A 19,999-nucleotide genomic window follows, 5' to 3' on the forward strand; every position below is an offset into this window, starting at 1 on the left:
AATGTAGGTGAACAGAATATGAATTATCCCTTGCTAGTGAAGCTCAAGGAGAGAGGTGACAAGGGGTATGTTTAGAGAATGAAGATGATTCCAGTCTCTGCAAAGATTTCCAAGGAGTGTAGTTATAATCCACAAGGAGTATTTTGTTCCCCAAGGAGAGATGAGTTGACTGCTGATGAAGCTGATCAAATACAGACTAAACCAGGGACCTGTGTATATACCAGTCTTAACGTAAACTCACTGGCTAGTGACAGACATTACACATAAACCAGTTTAAATGATCAGAAACTGGTTTAAACCTGCAACAAAACGTAAGTTCAGTGCACATAAATTAGTTTCAAAATGGCTGAAACTCGTTTAAGATAAACCTGATTGAAAGTAATATCATACTTAACTGATTTGATTCAAACCGGTTTATGCAATGTCTGTCCCAGACCCCTTCTTCCAGTTTAAGTTAAATCAGAGTCCCCCAGCATCCCAGATACTTTGCAGCCTTGGGCTGGGCTGTCTGCTCCAGAGAACAGGCTGGCCCTGCCCCTCTCCTCCCTAGCCAGATCTCTGGGGGAGACTGCAGACACAGCAGGGTCTGCCTGGCTTTCCCTTACTGCTTGCTGCTCAAGCAGGAATTCCCCTGCCCACCCCCCCGCCATTTCCCATAGCACGGACCCCAGGCCACAGACGCTAGGCACGTGGTATGCTAGCTAATGTTGAGCGGTGTCTGTGTGTCTCCAGTTTCATTGAGACACAGGTCAGCTGGTAATGTCCCTCTGTTCCTTCCCTGGAAAAAGTTGTTTAAGAAGAGCTTGAACTAATGAAAGAGGCTTTGTTTTGTTTTGTTGATGAGATGATAAACACTTGTTATCAGCTCCCTGCTGTTTTGGGGGGTCAGGTTTGCAGACACTATCAAGAAGCGGGGAGAAGGAGACTGAAACACTCCATATCATCAAAGATGCATGCATTGCACACACCCGCTTTGCCTCAGAGTGCTAGCGGGGGGCTGGGAGCTGGCAACATTCCCACCCCTTGAGCAGTAAGTGGGGAAAAGCCTGGGATGATGCAGGCCAGGGTGGGGGTTTACACTCCTTAATCAGAGTATCCTGCCAAGACCTTGCCAGGCCCCTCCTCAGCTAAGGCCTGTAGAAGGGAAGGGAGGGCTAGTGTAGCATCCCTTGGCTTCTAACCTGAGCCACTGCAGGCACGTACCTGCATTTCTTCCATCCAGAGGGAAAGTCTGTATGGTTGCAAACTGGTTCAACCTAGGCAGGTTAGACTAACTTGCAACGATTGAATCAATTCAGGCTCATGCTTTTTGAAAGTCTGTCCCTGGCCACTGGGTTTTTGTGACTGGTTCAGTAGCTACTGTTGCATTCAGTAGCTTAACTACAGGCGGTAACTAAGACAGGAGCTCTTGTGGAAGTGCCAAAATAGGTACTGGCAGCCCCATGCCAGCAGTGCAACCCCAGGATGCAGAGCTGCCCCATTATGCCTCTGTGGGCATTCTTTGACTCTTCAAAATACTTCCACGAATATTTTTGCCAAGTATATTCGTAACATTTGTTAATGAAATGTAAGGACATGACTTGTGCCCTGTTCCTCAGTTCCCATTGTACACACAGGATTTGCTCAGTGATAACACCTAGGGACTCAGTCAGGTATCAGATTCACACACCCCGCCCCCTATTCTAGTACTACCTGAACATACAATAGAAAGACAGTCTCTTTCCCCTGTAGAGCTTGCAGGTAGGTACAACACAAAGAAAACCAAGGAGACAGTTATGAACAGTGTTAAAGCTACAGTATTTGCATGACAGCTGCTTAATTATCAGCAAGTTATTGCAGGCTGTTAGAGGAGAGTTTGAAGGAGGGCAGTGAGGAGTCCACACCCATGTTTATAAGGAAATTGCTGGCATGAATCCAAAAGAAGGTGACATGGGACAAAGTGCAAAGGGGCCTGTTAGGAGAAGTGACAAATGGGCAGTCAAGATTGACAGAGGGCAGAGGTCTGTCCCTCACTATCACCTTTACCTCTATTGCATAATGAGAGGTTCATTTCACCATGCACTATGGAATTTTTGCTTTTGTTTTATGTGATTGGCATCAAGGATGGCTGCAGCACCAAAAGAACAACCAAGTTGCAGTTTGCAAGTTTAATTTCATCTCTAACCATTCTTCCTTATCATATCTTTACCTAGCTCCTTGAAGTAACCACGAAGAGCCATGCATCAGATAAAGCACCTCATTTAGGACACCTGTTTTCAAAAACAATGAAACTGGTTTGTCTGTGTCTGTGTGTGACATGGCAAGGTGCATGCCTGTTGTGGACTATAGTCCTCAGATATTTCTGATGTAGTTGAAAACCCAATAAGGAGTGCTGCTTGACTCCCAAAATCCATCCGGTCCCTAATCTTCACTGGCAAAGGAGGGTTCACATTTGTGCACCTACTTCAGCTAATGCCTCAGACAAGCATGTCTGAGCATTTTCCATAGACAGTGCAAAACCGATCACAAATAAATACATTTATAGAGCAAGCCGCTAAAATAAGACCTTGAACCTTCATACCCAGCACATGCATGCGTAGATGTACACATAAGAGAAATCCCACTGCACTGAATGAAAGGTTCCCATGTACAAGGTTAAGAACACATATAAGTTTTTGCTAAATGGAGGCATTGGTGGACTGGCCCTGGGGTGCAGTCGCATGCTTACCTATACAAATGCATCTCCAGCAGATTTCGGAACACAAATTATGCTTCTAAATCCAGGTGATGAATTTCCATGCTTACAAAGATATAAATTATTGAAAAAGCACTCTCTTTATAATGGTCCATTCTCCATTTCTCATAGATCAATTTACAGAGGGACCTGTTTGATTGCAAACCCATTTAGAATTTTGTTTCATTGTTTTATATTCTTCCTTTGTATTAAAGTGTTACAAGGCTAAAGACAACCACTAAAACCCAAAACTGATCACAAAAAATGCATTAAACAAAAAAAAAGCCACAACTCAGATAAATTAAGTACTCCAAAATGAAACAGGGTTTTAAAGACTAGGAATGATTATAAATCATACTGAACATATAGTTATAACAGAAGTACATCACCCATATCTGATTCACTGACACGTACTTAGATAAAAATAGCTAGTTCTTGGAGGGAGTCCCTGCTTTAATTTATGTCTCCCAGGCCAAATAAATGCAAAAAGGATGTAAAAATCTGGCTATATAAATCCCAAAATACTCTTATGTTCATCAAATGCGTGGAAAAATGAGGGGAAAAAGATGCATTTACCCTGGTAATTATTGTATTCTCTTTACCTAAGCTCACCTGCTTCTTCCTATTACAAAAACCATAATAGGTCTTTCTAAGAGGTATGGGCCTAGGCCAAATAACTACCTGTGCATTTATTGCCACAACTTATCTCTGAGACCAAGAGCTCAGCAAGATTAAAAAATTAAAGGGATAAGAATATCTAGAATTATAGTGATAAGCATTACAAAACAGCCAAGTTAAAGAGGTCCCATAACAGGGAAGGTGGAGTAAGAGGGTCAGAGGGAAAAGCTTCAGGGCTCCAACTAATACCTTGGAAAAATTAAAGAAAGAACAGGGCAGTCAGTGCACTTCTTGTTTCAGAACTACGGATTGGGAGCCGAGGGGGTTGCGTGGGGACTACAGCATTGAACAGCGAGTCCCCCGCAGCACCCACCACTCCTGGGAGCTTTTTAGGGATTCTGAACACTGCCCACGGGCTCTATCTGGTGACTTGAACAAACCAGGGATTGACAGCAGGCTTCACAATTTCAAGGCACTCCCCATTAGGCTTCTTCCCTCTTGTGGCCCAAATGGATATTTTAGCTGAGGCCCAGAGATGGTTAGCAAGGGGATCTCCTGTGACAGTGGTGCCTGGGATGGGAAGTGCATAAAGGAGCGAGGGAAAAGAGAAGTTCAGAGAAAGAAAGCTGTATGACCAGATTGGAGTGGAGGCTGGCCCACTGGGGTTTCTCACCCTCCCTGGGTAGCATGAGGTCCCGCTACTTGGTGTTGGGGAGGGACACAAGAGGGAGGAAGTGGATTTTGTAAAAAAACAAGTATGTGCAGATGATTTTGGGACATAGTTTAGAAACAGACTAGCTCTATTTTGGTGCATGGGAGGTGTCTAGTGAGGTTCATAGGCCAGGGACCAGAAGATGAGCTCTGGAAGCCCAGAGGTGAGACTCACTGAAAGTATTGGGAAAGTATGGTGGGGGTCAAATTTGCTCTTACCTCCTAGAAGACACACTGCCCAGGGGACCATCCCATACCCTAGCCAAGCATAAGGTCAACCCAGTCTCCCCAGAAATAATCCAGGAGGTCTTCAGTCCTGGTGACACCAGCCAGGACCTGCCCTAAACACACCAAGGGAACCCACAGCCTTTTCAGGTTCAGCATGGATTTGTATAGCAGAGATTGTCCAAAGAGGTTCTCACCTCTAGTGGTAGGGAGGGACCCCAAGGGAAAATGGCTAGGTCATTAAGATGAAGAACAGAGTCTTAACCCTTACAGCTACTGGCATCTGGGTACAAAAGGAAGCTGGCAAAAGCAGATTAAGCAGTTACTGATTTTGGGTGAAACTGGGGATTGATAGCTCTCTTCTCCTCCTGCCAGACCCAGTTTGAGAGAGTGCAGAGAAGAGCCATGCGCATAATCAGAGGTCAGGGAAACAAACCTTATGATGAGAGGCTGAGTGCCATGGGACTCTTCAGCCTGGAAAAGCGCAGGCTCAGGGGCCATCTGGTGGCCACCTATAAGCTTATCAGAGGTGACCACTTGGATCTGGGGGAACGTTTGTTCACCGGAGCGCCCCAAGGGACAACAAGATCGAATGGTCACAAACTCCACCACGACTGATTCAGGCTGGACATAAAGAAGAACTTCTTTACTGTCTGAGTCCCCAAGGTCTGCCATAGACTGCTGCCAGAGATGGTTCAAGCACCCACTTTGAATGCCTTCAAGACACATTTGGATGTTTATGTTGCTGGGATCCTATGACCCCTGTTGACTTCCTGACCCTGGGGCAGGGGGATGGACTCAATGATCCTTCAGGGTCTCTTCCAGCCCAAATGTCTATGAAATCTGTGAAGTTCATTCCACAGTTCCTTCCAAGAAATCTCCAGGGAGATTCTATGAAGTTGGATGGGACAAGGCCTCCTTGTGACGGGGTGTTTTCTCTCTGGAGTCAAGAGGTGGTTCCCTCTTTCACAAAGTAACATTCTTGATGCAGATTTGGGAGCTCTCTCTATCGGGAGACTATTTTTTCCCCCGAGTGTAAGATATACAGGTATTATAAGAATCCCGTGGATGTTTTTGTTTAGACCTTACATGTTTGGTGAGCTTCTTTTTATGAATGCCCAGTGAAAGTGCTCATGCTATGGCTGCAGAAACAGTATCACCCCCATCAGACTGCAGATACCTCGCTATGTCTTCCCTCACCACTTCACAGTTTGCCTACTATAGTCCTGCACTAGCTAATTTTCATTCCCAGAGGAAGGTGGCAGATTTTACATCTGCTCCATACCATGTACAGAGATACTGTACAGTGAACAACTCTAACAATACACTATCTAATCTGAATTGCCAATATCCCCTTTTCTCATCAATAGGATGTTTCAGCTGGCTGACAATGCACACCCCCTGGTGTTGGAATAGCATGTTGCTGTCTCTTTATAGCTTTGAGCTCTACTAAGGCGTACTCTTAATGTCCCATTTTTTCTTTCAGTTAGAAATCAGCCATTAAGCCAAGGTGCATACATATACTTTCAGTAGTTATCGCAATGAGTTTTCATTTGCTGTAGTGCATCTTGTGAGGACCCAGGCAGTCAGAGAAATAGCAGCTCATCTTTTCCTACCTAGACTACTGCGACCTCTATTTCTCATAACCATCTCACTTCTTTTTGCCTCCCCCAAACCAAAAGCCAATGTTATATGCACCTGAATATTATTTATGACATATATTACTACAACACCTAGGAGCACTAGTCATGGACTAGGACCTACCAACCCAGGCACATACGCTTTGGGTGCCTCTACATGCTTTACTGCACAGTAGACAAATTACCAGTAGACAATTTATGCAGGGCTGGAAAGAGTCCCATCCCCTGCAGCTCCTTCCCAGCCCTGTGTCCCGATCACCCAATTTCAGGATTAAAAAAAACCCAAAACCCCGCTAAAAACCCTTTGGTTGAGCTTTAAAAACCTCAACAAAGGCAAAAAAAAGTCAATCTGTTCTGTTCAATGCTTTATCTGATTTAATCTGGGTGAGAAAACTAAACATGCATGCAGCTGTAGTGTGCTTTTCAATGTCTTCCAAATAGCCTCTCAGGAAATGCCTGCTGTCAGAAGTGTTGAGCTAGTAACAGAGTTCTTTTCTGTGTGCTTTGCAAAGCCAGACACTGCTGAAGGCTTTCTTCACTTCTGTGTTACCTCCCACTGTGAGTTTCCACCAGAGCAAGCAGTTATAGGATGCTGATTATTCCCAATATAGCATACAGGTAAATTGGAGCGGGAGGGGTGAGAGGGTCAGAGGGGAGACACAGAGCAGAGTCTTCCATGGGGGGGAAAAAAATTGCAATATCGTCAGGCACCTTTTTCTGATTCTCAACTACCGCATTCTAATAAGGCTACTTTTTCTGTACTTACTGGGCAGAGGTTAGGTAGGTCTTCAGCACTGTGGATCACATGGTAAGGTATTCAGAAAATGACAGCTCCCAAAGTTAAGCCCAGCTATGGAGAGAGATGTTCATGGCCCCATTAGAAAACAGAGTTTGCAGCCTTTCACTCCTGCAGTAACCAGGAAAACCACACTAGAGAGTTTGGTGGCCTACACCATTAGCCTAGGTAGCTCAACTGTCATGTTGAAAGCTAGGAAAAATGCAGCCCCAGGAAATTCAGAAAAACCTTGAGTTACACGAATTGAAACTTGGATTTCCTCCTTTAGTAATGCAATCAAAGTGTTGTCAAGCTATTGGCTTTTCTAATGCCTATTCCTTTTTTATTTAATAACTAGTGCTAGCCAAGGAATGTGTAATGAATACTTTAAGTGAATTTGTCTGTAAAGGTAAAATCTAAATATCCAGACCCCAGTTATTAGAATCACATGGTTACTTGGAACAGATTTCAAGGGCCATCTTGTTTACCCCAACCCCTTTAATCTGTTCAAACCTCCGAAATGTGTCATAAACTCAGAATTTGTTTTCCAGAATTTCTGTTTATTCCCCTGCCTGGCCCATTCAGATAAATCATGTTTTTATCTACCTTCCTGTGTCTGCGTTGCCAATAAACAGACTACAGCTTTCTAGCTAGTGTCCACTGTTCCAAGTCACTTGCTACATCATTTATTCATGGTGTGTACCTCAGATGCTTTGTTGCAAATTCCCAATAATTCAGAATTTCAAAATTGACATGTTTTAATACGGCACAGAAGTCTCATAACCATACAGTAACTGGTTGAAAATGTCTAGGGATCAAAATCCAGCCCAAATACTAATAAATTCAGATTCATTTTTCATAATTATTTTGCAGTATTGCTTTGTTGGCCAACATTCCTGTTAAGAAACTTGTTCATTAGGTTGGCCTGTGGATCAGGCTCTTTTCACAGAAAGCACATGCAAAAAAGGTATGAACATGCTCAGCAAACAGGTCTGCAGAGTGACAGAAAATGCTTTGCAGTGTTTGCTCCTTTCTATTTAGCACTTCCAGGGCGTGCAGGTCTTTCTCAAACATTGTTCATGGGCTGCCATGGAAGTCTGACTACCACAAAGAGGATCATTCTGTATTAGCAAATAGTGAAAAGGGAAGAAGGAATTCTCCCTGGTTACTGAGGAGCTTTGGGTTGGCCCTGAAATTCATTTTTTAATTCAAAGCACAGATTCTTTTGGAGAAACATGACACCCTGAGGAGAGCTCTCGGAGCTGCCCAGGCAGGCTTGCTCACGTCATTGGTGATGCGTTCTTTCCTTGAAGAACTTGGTTTGGAAAAAAACAAACAAACCAAAAATAAAATAAAAAAAAAAAAAAACCAAAAAACCCCCAGTTCCCAGAAAGAGTGCTGTGATGGCACCAAGCTCTGGTGTTCTGCACACATCTGTCAAAGCTCAGAGGCTCTATTCTGAGTTATTTTTTTAGCTGACCCTCCAAAGATTGAGGCTTCCAGGCAGCTGAGTGAGCCATATTTTGCATGAGATTTTTATCACCTGTTTGCTAACCTCATTTTAAGACTCGTTATGGGACTGGGCACACTGAAGACAAAACTGGCATCAGCAGCTCAACAGCACATTTCTTTTGGCTCTGGAAAGAGCTCATGGCACAAGAGCTATATTGTCTCTGCAGAAGAATTCAAGTGTCAGTGCCAGCCTATGGTGAGCAACCGTTTATGTACCCAGCAGTAAATACTCCACTAAGTGATCCCAGATACATTGGTGTGACACACACAGTTGACATCAGTGTATAGCGTAAAAGGTCACCTGTTTTATTATTTATTGCGTGCCATCCATTTGGAGCAGGTCCTAAACATGTCCTTGGCTTAAAGAATGGCTGAAAATACATTTTAGAACTAAAGAGGACTTCGTCCTGGGTCCTGTCCAGTTTTGCCTTTGCCCACTCCAGTGTTTAAGTGATCAGACCATTTTCTTAATAACCACATGGTTACTTGATGCTGCAAATGGCATAAACTGCCTCAGAGAAATTCCAAAACACCAAATAAAACCTTCTCGTGACTGACCTTCCTGAGTAGGAATCCACACAGTTGGCCCCATTTCTGATTCTCTGAAGGTCATGGGGGACTGTGAGGGAGGGGAAGAGGGGCAGACAAGGAATAGAAGGAAATAGATGAGTTAAATATTCCCTGTTCAACCAACTTCATCTTCTCTTCCATGGCAAAAGAAATCAGTGAAACCAAGGCAGCAAGCCCCTTCCTCCAGAATTATGCTGGCTCTTCAGAGTGTTTTCAGCCACTTCTGAGTAAAGAATGTCATGCACAAGGGCACAGGCAGTTAGATGCCCACCAGAAGCAAAGGAAGCCCACAGATACTTCCATCTTTCCCATAGCCCATGCAGCAGAAATCCAACATAGCATCCTACTGAGAGCAGCAGGAATTGCTTCCCCAAAGAAACAGCCATGTTCCCTTGTCCCTAAACTGGACAGATGCTCTGGTAATTGCAAGGCTCCCATTTCATTCATAGGAGGCCCCAGGCCTTTGCCCTAGCTCTGATTCATAGATTCATAGATGCTAGGGTCGGAAGGGACCTCAATAGATCATCGAGTCCGACCCCCTGCATAAGCAGGAAAGAGTGCTGGGCCTACATTACCCCAGCTAGATACACATCTAACCTTCTCTTGAATACCCCCAGGGTAGGGGAGAGCACCACCTCCCTTGGGAGCCCGTTCCAGACCTTGGCCACTCGAACTGTGAAGAAGTTCCTCCTAATATCCAATCTAAATCTGCTCTCTTCTAGCTTGTGGCCATTATTTCTTGTAACCCCCGGGGGGGCCTTGGTGAATAAATACTCACCAATTCCCTTCTGTGCCCCCCTGACGAACTTATAGGCAGCCACCAGGTCGCCTCTCAACCTTCTCTTGCGGAGGCTGAAAAGGTCCAGTTTCTCTAATCTCTCCTCATAGGGCTTGGCCTGCAGGCCCTTAACCATATGAGTGGCCCTTCTCTGGACCCTCTCCAGGTTATCCGCATCCTTCTTGAAGTGCGGCGCCCAGAATTGCACGCAGTACTCCAGCTGCGGTCTGACCAGCGCCCGATAGAGGGGAAGTATCACCTCCTTGGACCTATTTGTCATGCATCTGCTGATGCACGATAAAGTGCCATTGGCTTTTCTGATGGTTTCGTCACACTGCCGACTCATGTTCATCTTGGAGTCCACTAGGACTCCAAGATCCCTTTCCACTTGCGTGCCACCCAGCAGGTCATTTCCTAGGCTGTAGGTGTGCTGGACATTTTTCCTCCCTAGATGCAGCACTTTGCATTTCTCCTTGTTGAACTGCATTCTGTTGTTTTCTGCCCACTTGTCTAACCTGTCCAGGTCTGCTTGCAGCTGCTCCCTGCCCTCCGGCGTGTCCACTTCGCCCCATAGCTTAGTGTCATCTGCAAACTTGGACAGAGTACATTTCACTCCCTCGTCCAAGTCGCTGATGAAGACATTAAAGAATATCGGTCCAAGGACCGAGCCCTGCGGGACCCCACTGCCCACACCCTTCCAGGTCGAAACCGACCCATCCACCACAACTCTCTGGGTGCGACCCTCCAGCCAATTCTCCACCCACCGGACTGTGCAGTAATCCAAGTCACAGCCCCTTAACTTGTTCACCAGTATGGGGTGGGATACCGTATCAAAGGCCTTCCTGAAGTCCAAGTATACGACATCCACCCCTCCTCCTGTGTCGAGGCGTTTTGTGACCTGGTCATAAAAAGAGACTAGATCGGTCAGGCACGATCTACCTGCCACGAACCCGTGCTGGTTTCCCCTCAGCATAATTTGTCCTGCCGGGCTCTCACAAATGTGAACCTTGATGATTTTCTCAAAGATTTTGCCAAGGATGGAGGTGAGACTGACTGGCCTATAGTTGCCCGGGTCCTCCTTCCTCCCCTTCTTGAAAATGGGAACCACATTGGCCCTTTTCCAGTCCTCCGGGACTTGACCCGTGCGCCACGAGCGTTCAAATATTCCCGCCAGTGGCTCTGCAATGATGTCGGCCAGTGCCTTCAGTACCCTCGGATGGAGTTCATCCGGGCCTGCCGACTTAAAGGCATCCAGTTCTTCCAAGTGACCCTGCACCACCTCAGGGTCCACGCATGGAAGTCTGGTGCCTTGCTGCTGCCTCCCTACACTCCCAGTGAGAGACTTGTCATGCCTCTCGCTTAGGAACACTGAGGCGAAGAACTCGTTGAGGAGTTCAGCCTTGTCCCCTCTGTCCGTCACCAATTGTTTCTGCCCATTTAGCAGAGGTCCTATTCCTCCCTGGGCCTTCCTTTTACTCCCTATATATCTAAAAAACAATTTCTTATTGTCTTTTACTTGGGTTGCCATCCTCAGCTCCATGGTAGCTTTGGCCTGTCTAACTGCCTCCCTACAAGCACGAGCAGAAGAGGTATATTCCTCTTTGGTGATCTCTCCCTGTTTCCACTTTTTATGTGCTCCCCTTTTGGCCCTTAGTCTGCCCTGGATTTCTCTGGTCAGCCAGGGAAGCCTCCTGGCCCCTTTCCCTCTTTTACCTCGCACAGGGATCGTCTCGCTTTGTGCGAGAAGGATAGCTTCCTTAAGGCACAGCCACCCTTCTTGGGCTCCCATCATTTCAAAACTACTACTCTGCAGTGCATCCTTCACTAATCGCCTGAGTTCACTGAAATCAGCTTTCCTGAAGTCCAGCACGTTCACCGTACTGGTTACCTTATCCACTCAACGCCTTATGTTGAATTGTACTTTTAGGTGATCACTGTCCCCCAGATGGCTACCGATCTGTAGGTCCCCTACTATGTCATCCCCCGTTGCCAATACCAGATCCAGTAAGGCATTCCCCCTAGTGGGACCATGTACCTCCTGCGTCAGGTGGAGGTCCTGTACACAGGTCAGAAACCTGCGTGAGCGGTGGGACTTTGCTGTCTGTGTCTCCCAGCAGATGTCCGGGTAGTTTAGGTCCCCCATGACCACCGCCTCTTTAGCTTTTATGTTCTCTGAGAGTTCCCTGAGGAGCCCCAAATCTATTTCTTCCCCTTGATGTGGGGGTCTGTAGCAGACCCCTACCACCAAATCCTTTTCTCCTTGCCCCCCATGTAGCCTAACCCACAGTCCTTCTACTTCCTCATCCTTTGATTCTGTCTTGATGAGGGTTGATGTATATTGCTCCTTAACATAGAGCGCAACCCCTCCCCCCCTTTTCCCCACTCTATTATTCCTAGCAGTATAAGCTGAAGATACTTGACAGCCTGAGAAAATTAGAGACTCACTGTGGTAGCCCCAAGGGCAGTCTATGAAGACATGGTTACAGTTTTGGGCTATGTTGTTTTCTCCAAACTACAGTGAAGAAGGAGACCTTATGCATCCTCCCCCCACCTGCATTTTTATTCCCAACCTCACGCCTTACTTGTTCATAGATGACCCAGACACTTGCTCACCCATCGGGGCTGGGTCATCTTGCCTGCTCAGGACAGCCCCGCATGGGCTGTGAGCACCTGCAGCAGGGAGCACCGGCCACAGGGTGGATGAGGGGCCGCTTTTCCCCGTGCTCCAAACCAGCTCGTTACCTGCCGTGGAGCAGGGGTCGGGGCTGCACACTGCCCCCTGCCTGTACTGTGAGGCTGGGAGCACTGGGAGTGAGCAGGAGCGTGGGGCTCACACCTGTGTCCCAAGGCAAGCACCAGCAGGGCCCAGAGGTGGGCAGCAGGAGTACAGGGGTCTCGGCCAGCAGGGGCTCTATGGAGCTGGGTCAGCTCCACCCTCTCCCTGCTGATGCAGCCCAGCCCAGCTCCACAGACCCCTGCCAGCCTGCGCCCTACTCTGGGCCCCACCAGTGCTGGCCCTGGGACATTGGTCCCAAGACACTGGGACATTGGTCCCAAGATGGTGACCAGGGGGCTTGGCACCTGTCAAGGGGGAAGGCACCTGTAAAGAGGCGGGGCTACCCATGCGGCCCTCAACAACTTGCCAAAATGGAGTAAGTGGCCCTCCGCCCAAAATAATTGCCCGACCCTGACCTAGCCCCTGATGCTCACCCCTGATATATTTGCAAGCTGAGTTGCAAAGGTGCTCAACCCCCCAACAATATTATGACACTTCTAGAAATCTGGATCATAGTTCCTGAACTCATTTGTGAGGATTCTGACTAGAGTGTCTAGTTCTTAACCCAGATGAGGTGACCCTTGCATGTGCACAAATGCACATGGGCTTGCATACACGCACACACACAAACTTGTATGCAGCCAGAATAAGGGGACTACTAGTCAGTACAAGTGTGGTTTTCTCTTCCATTGTAGCCAAGGCCAGAATATAATAGGGGGTTTGGACTCTATTTTGGAATGAGGGAGACAAACATAGGTGAGTGAATAATAGAACAAAAGAAAGATGAAAGAAATAGTCATTAGATTGCAACCAGGTCTGGAGAGTCAGGGAGGGAAGCCTATGGAGGGGAACCAATGGGTTAGTGGAGCTCAGTTGAAGTTTCATTAGGGCAAACACCAAGGTGGATGTATATGTCTACTATGATATGTGTTGATATGTAATTACATTAAAAAAAACCCTTCAGTTTGATTCCAGTCTAGTTTTTTTGAGGCTGTGGCTGCTCAGCTAGAGAAAGAATGCCTGACAGTAATATTACAACATATCAGATATGGCAGAATGGGCCCACAGCAGAACTGGGTACCTCTACATCACAAACCAGAGCTACATCCTCAAAACATTTTCTGACCTGTCAAGCCACCCCAATCAAATCTATCAATGCACCTGACACCATAGTATCTACACACTATGGGTTAAATCACCCTATTGAAATCAGTAGAGTCAATGCCATTGACTTGAGTAGGGCCAGGATCTCACCCTAGTACACACTGGTAAAAGAGTACCATAATTATAAAGGTACCTTATGGATCAGGTCATTCCATTTCTCTAGTATTTTACAAAAGCTTGCCATCAGCAGCTACTTGCAGATCCAAGAAACAATGCTGACTCTGATGAATTTAATATTTCATTTGTTATTTCATGGACATGTAGAAGTGTTAGATTTAATTACTGTAAAATTACTGTTTAAGTTTATGAAAGCAACTGCTTAGTAATAAAAGATGACTTTTTCAGTCATCCAGATTTGAAGAGTACTACTAAAATATTGAGACAGGAAGTAAATAAACATGACCTTTCCTCAGTACGTTTCTCCCTTTAGAGCTTACAGTACAATTTGGCCTTTATGGTATGTCTGTACTGCTGCAGCAGCACATCTCATCTGAGCTGTTCCCAGATGCATCCCACCCTCTCACTCCCATGTATGGACTCCAAACTTGGGACTATGCTGATGAAGCTGCTCTGGGGTGTTTCTTTGCAACTAAAAACCTTGGTCTCCAGTGTGCCTGAGAGCAGACACTTGGGACTGACTCTGGAGTGGCTTTAACAGTGTAATACTGGGTTGCATGCAGGCAGATGGGATGTGCTTGGGTATATCTCAGCTATGATATGTCAAGAAGAGAAACACTTAGGTATCCATCTGGTATTTTGCCAGGTGGCCAGTCTCTGGTAGCGGTCACTAATAGCAGGTTTCCCAGTGAGTGTTCTTTAGCCTACGGAGTAATCAAATGTGGTTGTGATAGGTGTTAAATAATGCAAGAACATTTTATCTAACTACTATCTGGGTATTTATAGGGACTTCATTGCATTAATATTTTAGCTCCTCTAAAGTATTTAAAGTGTTTCACAAGGTGTGCGTCTTTTTTCTATCTAAAGATAGTGTGCTGTTTTAGGCCTCTTCCCAACCTATACCTCTTTTTCTTTGTCAAGATCCATAGACATTAGGTTAGATAGCTTCTATCTGCATAAATGCAAGGGTTAACTTTTGCCCTTTTTTATTTTCCCACTGATAGCATAACAGTTATTTTCAAGAAAGGTCTGTCTCTGATTTCTGCCAGCATGTCAGCTTCTGCTCTGTGGCATCAGACATCATGGCTCATCATGGCTCACTGGGCAAGTAGAAAACAAACTACGATGAGAAAGACAGAAGTACAAAAAGGGAAAAAGCAAGTCTTCTCTCTCTAATGTTTGAGTCCAACACACATTAAATGTTGATATTGTTGGTAGGATGGTAGCCCTAACACCTGAAGTTTGGGGATTTGGTTTGCTCACTTCCTTTGAAAATGAGGATAAGAAGCCTACAAAGTCATCAGATCCATTCCCAGAGGCAGTTTTTGATTTTTTTACATGATGTTTCACCTATGTGTAATTGCAGAGATTAAGCACCTACTACTGATTCCAGTGGACAGAGAAATGTAGTCACAATGCAAGTCACAGAGCCACTTACCTCAGTAGGAGCACATGTACTGTTTCAGAACATCTTCACACCGGGACCCTGTATTATTTTTCAGGACTGTCCTGTTGTTTAGATTGTGCAATAGATTCTGCCATCACCATCAGTTTCACATCTTTAAGTGGCAGTTCAAAGGGGATTTGTTTCTTTTTTTGATAACATTATACCGTTGTTGGAGGCACTATTGCTTCTTGATGGCAAATTATGAATACTGTATTATGGTTGCACCTAAAGGTCATAACTAAGATCAGGGCCCCATTACGATAGATACTGCATAACACATTGTAAGAAACACCTGCTAGCCCATCAAACCAAAAGGTAGGAGAGGAAACAAAGGTACAGAGGAAGGAAGTGATTTGCCTAAAATAACAGAGAAGGCAGTGGGAGGAGAGGGAAGAGAAACTACTTTATCCAAGTCCCAGACAGATGCTTTACTCACTGGGCCACGCAAAACCTTGTAGGTTGTTTGGCAGAATGAGCCTGTATAGATGTGTCCTAGGAGAAAATGACACAGATTCACATCTTAGATCATACACTGACTTAAACACAGAGCCAACCATGTGTACATATCACCCGTGCTAATGAATAGGGGATCCACTAGAAAAAAGGTACTACTCATAAGCCTTAATGAAGGAAACCATCACATTAATTGAAAAATTCATAGTTTCATAGTTGGTAGGGTCGGAAGGGACCTAATCAGATCATCAAGTCCGAACTCATCAGTTTGAATCTTGTGAATGATTAGTAACTGTACTACTTGGAGATAGTAGCATAACCATAAGTTAGCACAACCATATGTTGTTTAAAGAACTAGATACGCATCGTAATTGAATGATATACTATCAGTAATGAGTTGACAACAATTTGAATGTTCCCAGATCTGAGAAGTTCAATTTATTCTGATGATTAAGACATAGAAATCAGGTGAAGAGTGTAATATTTTGTGTCAGAAGATTCCACAGGGTCATCAGTACAGGAGGAAAACAACGGTAATTGTAGATTTTCTGTTGCTCCTTGCACAAATTCAAGAATCTGCTGTTCTCTCATTGCGGATAATTCCTCTATACAACTCTCTCCACTCTGTGGATGAGCTAACTGTGAATTAGAGCTGTGGTCTGGCTCAACTATAAAGTCCTGTCATATCCTAAATCCCAGTGATGTTTCTGTGGCTGTAAGATTAGGGGTTTCCTAAACTTTTAAGAGCAATTGACATGCTTAACTGACGAAAAGGGGCAACAAATTAAATGTGGGGGCTATTAGCTGGACAAAGGAAAGGAAGCCTTTATCAGGTCAGGTTATACTGACATTACCAAGGCAGCAATTCTGTTCAGAGGTTTCTCTTATTTACTGCCAGACAGCATTGCAGAGTAATGCCAAGGCAATCTGTTTAATGAATTGAAAATATGCAGATCTCCTTTTACAAGATTTTAATCACCAGACAATATGCAGGCAAACATGCCACATCCTATACAACATCCTGTCCCAAAAGTGAAATCGACTTGCTGTGGTGGTGATTTTTCAATGACATTTCATTTTAAGATTTATTTCCAAAGCTGGCATATTTCTATATAAACCAGAAATCTGAAATAAATTCAGGCTTCTTTCTTCTATACTGGCTCTGAGACGCAAGCTTTCTTGGATTTGCCAAAACAAGAGAAGAAACATAGGAGTGTAAAGTGTAGTGGATTTGATGGTCCAAAATAAAGAGATTGATCGAATATGCACGTAAGTATTACTTTGAAACCAAACTTCCTGCTGTTACAGAGAACCAAGAGCCCCTTGACTAGTTTGAATTCTATCCTGATTAGTAATAATGTTTTTAATTGAAATTGCAAGGTTCATTACTGAATGCAGATTAATTAAATTGAGAGGAAAGATAATGAGAAATGTTCCCTCTGGACACATAAAATAACACAGATGTTCTAGTGGGATTCTAAAATTCATACCTGCTGCCAGTTTCCCCAAAGACCATCTTTTAAAAAGCTAGACTGATCTTTCTGCCACTTCTCAAACAAGCTGATGGGTGGAAATTGTATTTCTTGTAAATACAAGGCCTAGTTTTAGAGATGCTGGGCACATCTACACATGCCATTGATGCACAGCAATAAACCCCAGAGGTTATTGCTCTGGAGATTATTGCTCCTGGGAAGCTCCTGGGCACGCTGTTTATACATGTTCCCAGACCACAGCACATTGAGCTAGGTCGGAGCAGCCTCAGCTGGTGATGGGCTGGTGGGGGGGTGGTCAGCCTGTCAGCTCGGAGCTACTCTGATTGGGCTCAGTGTGCTGCTGAGGGCTGGCTGGGGCACAGGCAGCCTCCACACTGAAGCACCCTTGTGTCTCAGCCACCTGGGTGAGCATCTACACGTGTGCAAGAAAAAACTGTGTAGCGGGGTAGAACTTCAATTTCCAAGTTCCTACCCTGCTGCGGAGTTTATTAGTTTCCTGTCCCCTAATAGGAGCGCACATATAGACACTGAGACATTTACTGCAGAGCTAATTAGTCAACTCCACAATAAACGTCTCATATAGATGCACCCACTGAGTGCTTCAATGAGTAGAAATTGCAGTTGCTCACGCCTGTGCTTTTAGTAAGCCAAATCCAGATGGGTTTTACACAGCTTTTACTCAGGAATACGTCAGACTGAACTCTGGTGGTTTGTTTGGGATATGATCTTAGTATTTGGCCTTAGTATGGTAAATTCTGATCTACTGGCAAGCAGCACTGTCCTGTCAATAGGGCCTTGTATCAGGAGTCAGGAGATCTGTGTCAATCACTGATCGGCGTGACTTCAGTATGATACTTTGTCATTGGGTGCCTGTTTTCCCTTCCACCTTTTGTCTGTCTCATGACAATATTGTAAGCTGTTTGGTGAAAGAACTGGCTCTGATTGAACATTTGTATATGATGGGCCTAACTCAATAGACACGTATCTCCACTGGGTCCTTGAGACACTACAGTAATACATGATATAAAAATTCTTCTGGTTTCCTGAACGAAACTGGGAGCATGGACAAGCAGGCCTTAGGCCTACTCAATCTACCCTGACCCTTTATCATAATCGATTAGTTCCACATGCAAGGGAAATACGGTATAAACACCAGAAAGCTTGAGATGTCTTTCTGGCTTCAGCAGAACATCTAATCCCACCTTTAGTGAAAATATCAAAAAGCAGGCTGTCCCTTTCAAGATCAAGAGTGGGGTGTGTGCAGTTCTGTGATTTAGACTGATATATACCACGGTAATCTAAAGGCCTCTGAATTGCTCTCTTGTTCCTGAAAGGTATTTGCGTTTTGCGAATACATGTGCTATTATAAACATGATAAATGCAGTGTGGAGTGGACAAGGCAGCTGAGCAACTGTAATGACTGAGTGAAAACAAGGGAAAGATGAACAGAACTGAGAGCAACAAACTAGACCTATTCTAACTGTGCAACTCCTCTGTCCCATAACTGGAATAAATGCTTGGGATATTTTCTGTGGTGTCTATATGGATAAGCATGCTTTGCTGTATTTACTTCACTAAAAAAAATGAAGCACGGTATGGTTCAGTTTGTGTTAACTTTATTTCCCAACCAGTTCTTTCTCACAATTAGCAAGCCATACATTCCCTGGAGAAGATTTAGGTACATATAACGTTTGAACTGTAAGAGCCAAAAAAAACCCCAAGTTATCTAAGCACAAAAGTCTTCTGAACAGTCATCTTGAAAAAGAAATGCTGAGTTCATCTAGCACAGCCAAACTGAACTCTATTAAACGTATGTATTTAAACACTATCTGAAAACAGGAACATAGGGGAAGAGCACCTTTACAGCACAGAAGGCAATTCTGGCATTATTTTCAATAGTGGAATTTCCCTGACAAACTAGAAGGGAAGGAAATACTGGGTCCTTATAACTGTCATCATCAGGTCGATAAAGTAAGATGTTTGAAGGAACAGACTTTTTCTGATGGTCTTAATACACTTTAGAACAGGCCAGCCAATTTAGGATCAAAACTGACTATATTCACTCTGACCAAATTACCTCTAAACTTTCCCCCCATGCTTCTTTGGTAAGTATGGGTTACACCTGAAATAAAATGGTCTAATGTGAAGTGTGCAAGTATGTACATTTGCAGGTTTGGCACCATAGTATGTAATCAATTTATAAGAGTGTTAATAATCACTGTAGTCTTTAGATACAAGGTGCTACAAGGAGACAGACTATTAGGTAGGGACTGAAAGAAATGTAATAGATGACAGATCCATGAGGGTAAGTGGCATCTTGCAATCAACCCTGTAGTTCCATGGATTCAATGCATTGTAATGGAGAGTGAAAAGAATTTGCTATAAGCCTCCGGTATGCAAAATGATTTTCATCTCAAGGGTAGTAAAACCATGCAAGGAGGCTTTTGCTGAGGAGAGACTCCTATTTCTGTGTATTTCTAAATGAACGAGTGTGAGTGTAAAGCAGTTCAGTTACTTGGCATGCACTTACCCTACACCATGTCTCAGCTGAGGAATTACTTTGAAAGGTCTCCATTTCTATACAGTATTGGATAGCCCACAAGCATGTAGTAGCATAAGTAGGGGTGGACAAGAAGGATACCCACTCCAGGTGTCAAATTATAAGGAACACTAGAATTCCACAAGGAGGTCTGAAGGTGGTCAGCTTTATGATGACCTGGAAAAAAAAGGAAGGCCGGTTGTTAGGTTATACCAGTGACACTCAACCTTTTTTGGCCAGCAGATCTGGATGGGAAGTGCCCAGTTGGTCTGCAGGCCAGATCCGGCTGGTGGTTCTGATCTGGTGCCTGAGGTGGTTGCAGTGGGACCCAATCCAGCTGTGCAGAGGTGGGGTAGGAGGTGGCCCAACCCAGCCCCAGAGAGGAAAAGGGGACTTGAGGCAGCCCCAACATGGCCCTCCAGGGGGGTGGAGCAGACTTGACCCACCTCCAGCTAAGACCTTGGCAGG

The sequence above is a fragment of the Crocodylus siamensis genome, chromosome 4, assembly GCF_052110815.1.
Source record: "Crocodylus siamensis isolate JL-2025a chromosome 4, ASM5211081v1, whole genome shotgun sequence".
In the NCBI taxonomy this organism is placed as follows: domain Eukaryota; kingdom Metazoa; phylum Chordata; order Crocodylia; family Crocodylidae; genus Crocodylus; species Crocodylus siamensis.